The following is a 10547-nucleotide window of genomic DNA, read 5'->3' as shown; positions in this document are numbered from 1 at the left end:
CCATTGGTTTTAACAGCAGAAAGTCTGCTCATATTTATGCATGACTGCTCAAGTGAACTGCGTGACTGCTTTTGTTGATCTCCTCTCAGCGATCTATTCTTTCAGTAGAAACACCAGGAGGAAGCCACGCTGGGACTGGGCAAGGGGAAAAAACACCCTGTGGACATAGTGAATGGGACAGAAAATTCCCCTACAAATTCTGTAAGTTTATTTGCAGTGATGTTCTGCATTGACTTTTCTAGCAGCTTTTTGGGACACCTTCACACATCAAAGCCCAAGCCACACCACAGTAGTCGTTTTGACTAAATCTACTTTAGAAATTGATTAAACCATTGATTTTTTCATAGTTTAGATAGAGACAAAGTGACCTTTCCATCCCACAAAAACCAAAGGGAATTAACACATGTAAACAGAGTCTTCATTTTAAAGGAAGTGTTTTGCTCCTTTAGAATGAAAGTTCTGTAATACTCCTTTTCCTTTTTTTTCCTTGCAGGTCCCAAGAGATCAATTCTCCTTTCCCCACTTGAGCTTTTTACCCTTCTGTCCAAAACAGGCCAAAGGGACGTGACTTCTCAGAGCATATACAGAAAAGCAGCCTGAAGACAAACACAAGACACAGATCTTCCTACAGACCACTGAGTGGTAAAGAAATCAGTACCAATTTACAGACTAACAGTCGTACCCCAAGTGGAGCAGCATCACAGAGGACAGTTCCCTGTACAGAAATAACAGTTTCATAAGCACAGAAAGTTTAAGGATTTCTCTACACAGAAGAGAGTTTTTCAAGATGTATTCTTTATTGCACAGTGGAATAACAAGGATGCTTCGTGTGTTTATATTGGTTGAAACTACTGCCCTCGTGAATCACCGCATGCATACGATTTCTACCTGCTTAAAATAAACACATTGCACTTTGGGCAAAGTTCCATGATTAGGACCTTGTGCCTTCTGGTGCTTCCTACATGGTGCACTTGGGGATGCAGATTACAGTCCTATTGCTGAACGGCCAGGTGTCATTTGTGTTTTGATGATCCAACAGGCTCTGGCAGCCTGCAGAGAACACAGAGCCTCTAATTGTCACTACAGCACCCGTTAGAATTACACTGTGCTGGCAGCACTGGAAGGAAGGTAAACAGATGCAGAGCCCAATGGCTTCCAAACATTCGGAAGGCAATACAGGCAAAGCAAAAGGATGAAACCTCAGAACTGCAAGTGCAGGTCGTTCTCCTATAACAGCTTTGCTCAGTGCAGCAGCATCCTGGGACTTGCATGCTGCTGCTAACCACCTGCACCAGACACAGACACAAACCTTCGACCAGCAACAGAACATCAAACTGCAAAACTACCTAACCAGAAATGTTCAAGTTTCTTGGGGCTGCGCGAGCAGACACCAGCATACAAGTTCCTCCCAGCAGGACACCCGTCACTGTCATCATCTGGAAGGTAAACACTCTTTAGATGTTATTTGTCTGTAGCTAATGAGTTTGGCATTTACAGATCCAGTGCAAAAGCTGTTGCTATAGCAGGTCTGTGATGGTGGGATGCTGTAGATGTATTTGAATGGTTGGCTCCAAAATAACGTAAGTCTGCAATATGGTCATCAGCTTGCCTACTCTTTCTACTCGTTACACCCTTTATTCACAGACTTCAACAGAGACAGCTCTCCACAGTGCTGTGAAGCCTCGTTATGCGTCATGGAACAGTGGCCAGTATCAATATGGGTCATTAAGGAAAGCTTCATGATGCCACCACCCTGCACGTACAGGACTCGGTACCGCAGTGAAACGGAACAATCATTTGCAAGACTGTTGATGGCAAGCAGGCCGCCTGCGTTTGCAGACAGAAAATGCATTTACAAGGTTCTAGTATCCAGAACCCAGTACTGTTGCTACAACACACAGGAATAGTTTTAAAATACAATAAGCAAGAAAGGGTGATTGTAGGAACTACCCCAGAAGCCCTTAGATTGGTGGCACCCTGCTGAGCTTGTTACTGAGGCTACTGACACAGGCTTTCACTTCCCCTGCAGCTCGGTTGTGTTGAGAAGGAAGGGGCCATGGTGACTTGGGCACTACGAGGACAGAGACTTGACTGTCCCAAGCCCAGAAAAAGCAAAACAGGCTAAATGGCTCTTTCATCTGTTCCTGTGCAGCTGCTCATATGGCCACACTGCCAGCACACGCAGCCCCTGCTCCCATCTCTGCTGCTGGGGAGAATGACCTTGCAGGTAGCTGCCCTCTCGACGGTGCAGAGAACAAGAACAGCATTTGTAGGGCAGCTGCTCTACCTCGCTGCAGACCAGAGCACAATCAGACACTCCAGCACTGGGACTCCCACTGCCTCCTACTGTGGCCAAGGAGCTCAGCAGAGTCACTCGGGGATGGCAGTGCCGCAGGGACTGCTCTGCCTTCTTGCCAATTCAAATTTTGCCTATGCTGCCAAGAGGACAAGCTGGTAGCAGGCACCCAGGGCCATTTTGTAACTGCACATGCACCTCTGTTGGCTATCACACATCTGGAGAATATTTTCTGGTTACAAATCCCAAAAAGACAGGAAAAATCTAGATCAAGGAAGCAAATAGTAAGAGTCAGTGCTACCCGTTACAGTGATAGCAGTCCCGCAGAAGGCATAGTCATGCAAGGGAACCGCACCGCTTCATTGCAGCCATGAGAAAGCTGCACTGACATGCAGGCCAAGCAGCAAAAAGCCCTTGTGGTCTTTGCCTTAAATCTCAACAGTTGCAGGTTGACATGAAAGGCATTCCAAAATACGTTTTAGCTAAGCTAAGGATCAGAACATAAATCACAAATGCCTTAGTCTCCCCAGGTCCTTCAACATTTCTGCAGTCTCATTTCAGCAATTTCTCTCAAAACACTAAACTAGCTACAAAGAGTTGGCAAATAAACAGAGCCCCCAGTTACCACTTCTCTGTTTCCCACAGTGACACACACAGCTCCCATGCAATTAATTCAGCTGCACACCCGTTCTACCATTCTCTTGGGCAGAATCATTCAGTAATGGTCTGCAATCTGTATGCAAGAAGCCAGGCAGTATGCAAATAGAGATCAAAACATTGATGGCAGTGGGATTCACAAGTCCAGGAACTGCTTTTGCACTAGAGATCTCCAGCACGTACATTTTTTGGCTACACTAAAGGTAGGAGACAATGTAGGACAGGTGAGAAGACCTCATGACTCTGGCGTGTGGAAGACAGCAGACAGATGATGCCAGAAGAGTTACTGAAAAGCTCTCACATATGATAATTTACTATTAGGTAACTCACTAACAGAATTGCTCTCTCCAGCATTTTAAGAAAGTCTGACGCAAAAAATCTTGGGATCAAAGCTGAAAGTGCTAAAGAGAGAGTTGCTTCAGGGCCATTAACTCCAAGCTGTCCAAAACCCTACACTAACTTCAGTGATAACATTATTTCTGCAAAGTCTGGTCTGGCAGCTACAGGAGCATCTCTGAAGCCCTGGCTCCTGTGCTTTAAATTCCCGTAGTCTGAAGAACTTCCAGCTGAGCACAGAGCACTTGCAGGATGCTGTCAGGAGCATATTCTCAAGCATTTGCTTGGCTAGCTGTTCACAGAGGTTGGCTGTTCTTTATGGAGATTAGAAAGCCCAGAAGCTCCTCAGTTGCACCCAGGAGGATGGGGGCATAGCCACTCGTAAGCAACAGAGGGGTTTCAAGAGCGCGGAATCTCCAGGAGTTGGCACCAGAGGGGGAAAACAGGCTGCGCTCCAGTTCTTAGGGTAACTCCACACAAAGAATAGGGAGGTCACCTAACCAAAATGTGAAATGGTGAGGTATAGGAGAGCTAAAGGAACAGAGACTGAAACAAAAGTAATTTTGAAATAGGCACACACGGGCAGAAACCTTAAGCTGAAAACACCACTTCTATGTAGTAATTTTCAGAATTATTATAATATGGTAAGATGTCAAATATACCCATTCTATTTATAGAATGACATGCAATTTAGTCAGAAAACTAGTTTAATCAGCATAGACAAATGCTGGAATACAATCAACTTTCCCCACCTGCACAGTCCCAAGCACAACCACTCTCCTGCCACAGCAGAGCTGCAGGCAAGGGTAGGACGCAAGAAAGACCACATTCTCCTTGCGATAACTTCAGCAGTGGTATGAATCCCATCGTCACAACTCAGCTGACAGGCAATACTACATTATGCTGAGATAAGCTGACACACTTGTTTTTTCACCAAAACCCCGAAGCTCCAAAGGCAGCACTGCCTTTAAATTCAGAATTAAGGAAAAGTGCAAAAGAGAATGAGAATGGTGATGACTTGAAATGCTCTGCACCTGCAGACACAGAGCTTGTTAGCAACAGCAACCATTTAGTTAATACCTCACAGCTGTGTAACCGATGGCTCACCACAGATTCTAGGTGGGTATTTGGAGCAAGCGGCCACACAATTCCTAAGCTCTATCCCCCAGTACAGAAGCAGCCTAGCTAAACTAGCACCAGGAGCAAACACCCACCTACAGCCCCTGTGACACCGGGACAGAAGACTTTCCACAGATAAAATTACAGCTATGAAGTTGCAGGAATTTTGAAAGCAGCAGCACTGGTGCAGAGCCGAGGCTGGGGAAACTCAACCCACCAGTTCCACACTGTTCCATAGTTAAACTTCAAAGGCAAAAGCAATGTGAAATCTCACGTTTGCCAGGCACAGGAGAAGTGATCCTCATAGTACCTGCAGTGTTCATTCTGCAAGCAAATAACTAAAGTTCACATGCGATTAAAGTCTGGCACATCTGGGAATTTCCTTAGGATCTATATCATTTGGAGATTCACCTCACATTTTCATCAACATCTAACATCTTCCCATCAGATCATGCTAACAAAAAGTTCTTTTCTACTTCATTTCCCTCCCCTTTTCTTTCTTGGGGGTGGGCAGGTAGGATTTGAAAGTGAAATTCTAACATTAAATTCAGGATATTAGAAATCATTTAAAAATTGAGTCAATCAAAAAAATCAAATCCACCTAAACTGACACCATTTGTTTCTTCTTTTTCCCCTACAAGCATCGGGAGGCAGTACTTACTTCTGGTTAACAAAAAGGAGACCAAATTGCTTCCTGCAACCTCAAAATAGCTCAGATGTCTTAGTTACTACTTGGCTAGAAAAAACTATTAGCAGTGAAAACAAGTCCTCCACATTTATTACTTAAGGAGTTGGGGAGAAAAAGCAGAGCCTTAAAGAGATCACACCAGAGCACCGTGGTTCTTCCATTAGTCAAGGCTGCGTGTCGGTACAAGTCAAAACATCCTACTTCATGTTTTCGCACCTTTGCAGCTTAGCAAGCCTGAGCTCCAGCGACTACAACCCAGGCCAGTTTATTAAGCAGGGGCGCATCTCAGTTATCTCTATAGCAAACCATAGCATGAAGGCTGATCCTATATGGTTCTAGAGAGAGCTACACAGTTAGCAAAAATCCCTCCAAGCGGTTTTTAGAGAGTCCCTAGACTCAGCATGCTGAGGGGGAAAGTCTTTTGGCTCTCACCACTGTGCTGGAGTGAAGACTGTGCAACACACGAGACTACCGTTTCCCAACTGAATTAAGCATCTACTCTGCCTCCTGGAACAGTGGTATCATGTCACGAGATTGTGCACATGTTCCTAATGTCTCAGACGCTTGTCCCTGAAAAATACACGCAAGAATTTTCTAAGAATTGTCTTCCGGCACCAAGACCAAACCAGACAACGCTCAAATAACGATCAATATGAATCTTCTCTAAAGGCATCATCACAACCATCCGGTCATCAAAGATGCCTCCAATAATAGGACAAGGAAAATGATACCAGCACAATGAAAGAACCAGCTGGCACATTCCCACAAAGGCAAAAGCAGCCCTCCTGTGGTTTTGATGAACAGCAGAAGATGAATCCTTTCAGATACAGTAATCCTGCAATCAAGACACTCACGAGGACCGCAAATAAACGCAAATCAAATCCAGGGCTTTAACAGATTATGAGGAATGCAAAGGAGAGTCAGAAGAATGCACCAGCTTTCCAGCACTCAGAGCACAAAGCCGTTTCACTGAAGATCCAGGTGAGCAAAAAGGGCACCAGTCCAACCCCTGCTTCCTGAAACTAGCTTGTATCTAGAGGGCTAATTCTTACAAGAAAGCAGGCAGGCTCATGCCTCCTCTGACTGCTACCACCCTGCACAGCCCGCAAGTTGAGATGAATCAAAGTCCTATCATCTTCCTCCGGGATGCCCTTATGCAAGATTGGGAGGGTTCAGCTCAGAACTTGGCTACAACAGCCAATTTGAAGTTTCAGGGGGAAAAAAAAACCCAACAGCTACAAACAAACAAAAAAAGAACAGATGGAGAGGCTGCCAACGAGGAGGAGAAACTGAAGTCCTTGTGAGTTTGCTTTGACAGGCAGCAGAAAGGACTGAGACAGAGAAGAGGAAGACAGAAGAGCAATAATGTGAATCTGAACGATGCAGAGGTAGAGCTTTTACCACAAAAAATACCAAGCTTTTGTGGGAAGCAGCTGCTTCACCTTCTTCCAAACTTCCCCTCATCTATTGTTCTCCCTCCCCAGGTAACACTAAAGCATAAAGCATTTCTTGTACTGAAAAAGCTACCATGCCCCCCTGTACCAAACACTGCTGGCTACACGAACCACTCCAGAAACCAAATAGCAATAGTGGCAGACAGCAAGTGCAATTACTTCTGTTTTCCTGTTGGACAGTTCTGGATAGCACACACCCCACCCACAGACAACCTGGGTGGGTGCTTTTTCCTTTAGAGCACACCCAACATACAACTGGCATCACTTATTTGGCAGGCAGCCTCTCTCCACGAACACAGGGCCACCTTCTGCAGCAACAGATACTTTCCAGACTCGTTCAGTCCTTGCAGTCTCTGCTGACGCTGCCAGGAAAGCCCAAGTGTGCCAGCAGCAGCAGCATCTGCAGAACCAGCCCTGCTCTACACAAAGACTGGCACCAAAGCGAAGGGAACGGCTCCGTGCGCTCCTCACAACCCTCTGTCAGCTCTTCCCTCTGCCCTTATATGGGAACATCCCATGGCCCCGCTGGGAATATGATGCTCTTGGTGGATATGAAAGGTAAGGCAATACCTGAGCTGTCAGCACACGAGGAGAGAATTTTTCTTTTCTGAAAAACAAGCAGAGCTGAGGAGCCCAAAGGCTTTACAGCACTTACATGGGAGAAAGCAGAGATTAAGAGTGTCAACTGCTGACAATCTGCACCCACCTTTCTCAAGGCAGTTATGCTGGTAATTTTAATCTTATTAAATATTGTTAATCATATTACTAACCTAACTCTTTTCACATGTTGGAAGAAATTTAAAGAGAAAATTCCATATATGACCACAGTGTGTTAAATGGTTTCTAGCCAAATCTCAATTCAGGGCAAGTCCCTGGCTTGCAGATCCCAATTCTGCTGCACACAGGTGTGGACGAGCATGGAAGTCATCTGCTCAGCACCAGATTACTGACTAGTCAGCTTCCTTGCCAGATTCTTCTCCTGGGATTCCGCCAGACATTCCTGACCTTTCAAAGTGACCCTATTAAAACCTATGCAGTTCCATGCCCAGTTGATAACAAACACCCCAACCAAGGGGAAACACCAGTTTCCCCATTAGAATGCAAAACCATGTAGCACAACAGCTCAGTGCATCACCTTCCTCCTGAATCAGGGCGAATGCCTCCATCACTGGCTCAGCTCCCAACGTCACGCACACGCATCATTAACGCAATGCTCATTGATTTCTGCATTTAATAATACAAGGCATAATGCAGGACTCCTGTGACCTCCGTGTAAAAAGCGAGAGCAGAAATGAGCAGACAGCACTCCACCTTACACAGAATAAGGCACTTGTTTAGTGAAATACTGACCCTGCTGTTTTACAACACTTTGTAGCCCCTTTCTTTGTAACTACCACAGCAGTCCAGATATTCTCTCAGGACTACTCCTGTTCCAGCCTACCGCCCTGAGATAAAGCAGCAGTCATAGGAAGTTTAGATTTGAGAAAAGAAAGATCTCAGATTGCACTGAGGTAACAGAAAACACACCTGCTTAGGGGGCCCAAACACTTGCCACATACTGTCGAAAAGGAATGTGTTCAAGGTGGAAAATGAGATCTCCAGAACAACAGGACTTAACCACCCAGTTTCAGTACAGACAGTAAAATCAGTGCGGAGGGGAAAAAGGCGAACACATGGCCTTCCAGAAGTTAAAGGCATTGTATTTATCAGAAAGCCACCTTCTAACATTTTTTTTTTTACTGTCGCTGGAAAAATTGTTGAACAGATTGAAGAAGGCAGACAAGTTAGCCTCCCTCAAGTTAGTAATTTAAATGCATTTGTAAGTTAGCAGAACAGATTTAATTATTAAGCAACTTTGCTTTCTGTCGAAGGCAGTTATTGCTACCTCTGAGGCTGAAGTTTCAGGAGCACGATGATACTGACTTGTAGCACTATTTTTTTAAACACTGCCTGGCTTCAGCCATTGTTCACTGTCGCACCATTTACTACCAGCCCTCTAATCCCTGGTGCAAGGCTAACCCCTGAAGACACTCAAGTCACTTGTCAATCCTTTTGCTGATTAAAAAGTTACCTTGAGCTCTTCAAATAACATAGCCCCTGAGTAACTTCTGACTCTTCTGTGCATTAGAAAGTTCTAAGTATCCTTTGAAAACTGCATCCACATAAAAGCTGAACACCGTACTCCAGCACCGGCGCCACAACCAGACGACACAGGTGAAAAACTCTTTCACAATCCCCTGTTTGAGCATCACTGAAAACTCACGCGTAATTTTCTTTTTTTTTTAACCACGTTTCGCACTAGCTCTTTCTCCCAACGTGCCTGCTCCCTACGACTTCCAAAAGCTTTCCCAGCGCTGCTGTTTGCCAGAACACGATTCCCCCGTTATTGCCTTTTCCCAGAGGCAGCTACACCAGTGCGCTCCCAGGAGCGGGGCGAGCACCGGGCAGCCCAGCCGCAGGCCGTGCTGGAAGGGCTGCCCGGTCCTCGCCCCGCCACCAGCCTAGTGCCACCCGCTCACCGCCCCGCTCCAAGCGCTGCCAAGGTCGCAGTGGACGCACCCGGTCCCACTAACCCGCTCTTCCCCGCCCAGCTGCGACCCCGTTTCACCACCGCTTGCCCTCGCTGCCTGCCCGGTGGCGGAGGGAGGCTCGCCAGCCCCACCGCCCTCCCCTCAGCGAAGCCCGGCCGCCCCAGCGGGGGTGGCTCGGGGTGTGGGGAGGGGGTTACCGTGCCCACCGGAGCACCACCGGCTCGCCCCACTCCACCCCGCCCCACTGGGCCGCGGCCCGGCCCCGCCGCTCCTGAGGGGCCGCGCCCATCCCCCTACGCGGAGACAAAGCGCGGCCCCCGGGCGGCACCTGCCGCCGGCCGCTGACCCCCGGCAACGCGCCGCCAGCGCCCCCCCGGGCCCGGCGCGGCGACGGCAGCCTGGGCCCGCCGCGCCGCGGGCCCCTGTCCCCGCCGCCCTCACCTGCCGCGGCGGCCGCCCCGCTCCGCTCCGCTCCCCGCCGCGCCGCCGCCGAGGAGCGCTGCCCGCACCGAGCCGCGGAGCAACGGCCCCGCCCCCGCCGCGCCGCGCGCCTGCCCCGCCCCCTCGCCGCCACGCCCCCCCGGCCCCGCTACTCCAATAGCAGCCGGCCGCCTCCCAGAGACCCCGCCCCCGCGGCCGCCCCGCCCCGCCCCGGCGGTGCGGGGTCCTAGCGGAGGCCGGCTGCCCCCCTCCCACGCTCCCGGCCAGCGGCGAGACCCCATTGGCTGCCGCCGGCGGGGCGCGGCCCGCGGCCCCCTCAGCAGCGCCCCAGCACCGCGCTGGGGCCGGCCGCCGCCGCGGGACTCGGTGCCGGGCCCTGCCTTCGCTCTCCCGGCCCGAAGGGGCGGTAGCTCCAGCGCCTCACGGACAAGCGGCTTCTGTCGCCTCGAGACAAGGAGCCTGTGCGTGTAACGAGTCACCCCGAAGCCTCGCTGTGCAGGGCCTGGCGAAGGACCCGGCCGTGGCGGGTGCTCTGGATCCTACCGCCGACAGAAGCGTGGCTGGCAGCCGGACCGCAGGGCAAACCGCTCTGCCAGAGGCGTTTGCAACCCCTACGATGAGAGCTGGACTGAAAACTGTATATTCTGGAAGAAATCACAGCATTTCTCCTCTCTCTGTATTTCGTAGCAACGTAACTTTGGTGTTTGGTTCGACCAGCCTTTGAGCTTGGCTGTCTTCAGCCCAGAGGTGTGGGGGAGCGGGAATCTACAGCGATGCAGCACGCACGGTGCGCAGGGAGCAAAATCTGACAGCAAAACCAGTTTCTACTGATTTAGGAATCACCCTGTACAAGCACAGCGTCGGGTGGCTGAGATACAGCACAGTTCCCATTTGCAGGGTATGTGGGAACCGGGACACCAGCAAGACGCAAGGATGTGACAAAAGCATAGCTGCCTGGGTACAAATCAGTACAGAACATGCCATTCTGGCTGGAAGTCAGTGGAGACAAAAGCATCATAAAGCAG

This window comes from Nyctibius grandis, chromosome 10, assembly GCF_013368605.1.
Source record: "Nyctibius grandis isolate bNycGra1 chromosome 10, bNycGra1.pri, whole genome shotgun sequence".
NCBI lineage: Eukaryota > Metazoa > Chordata > Aves > Nyctibiiformes > Nyctibiidae > Nyctibius > Nyctibius grandis.
The sequence above is the reverse complement of the archived record's forward strand: the minus strand, read 5'-3'. Positions refer to the sequence as shown.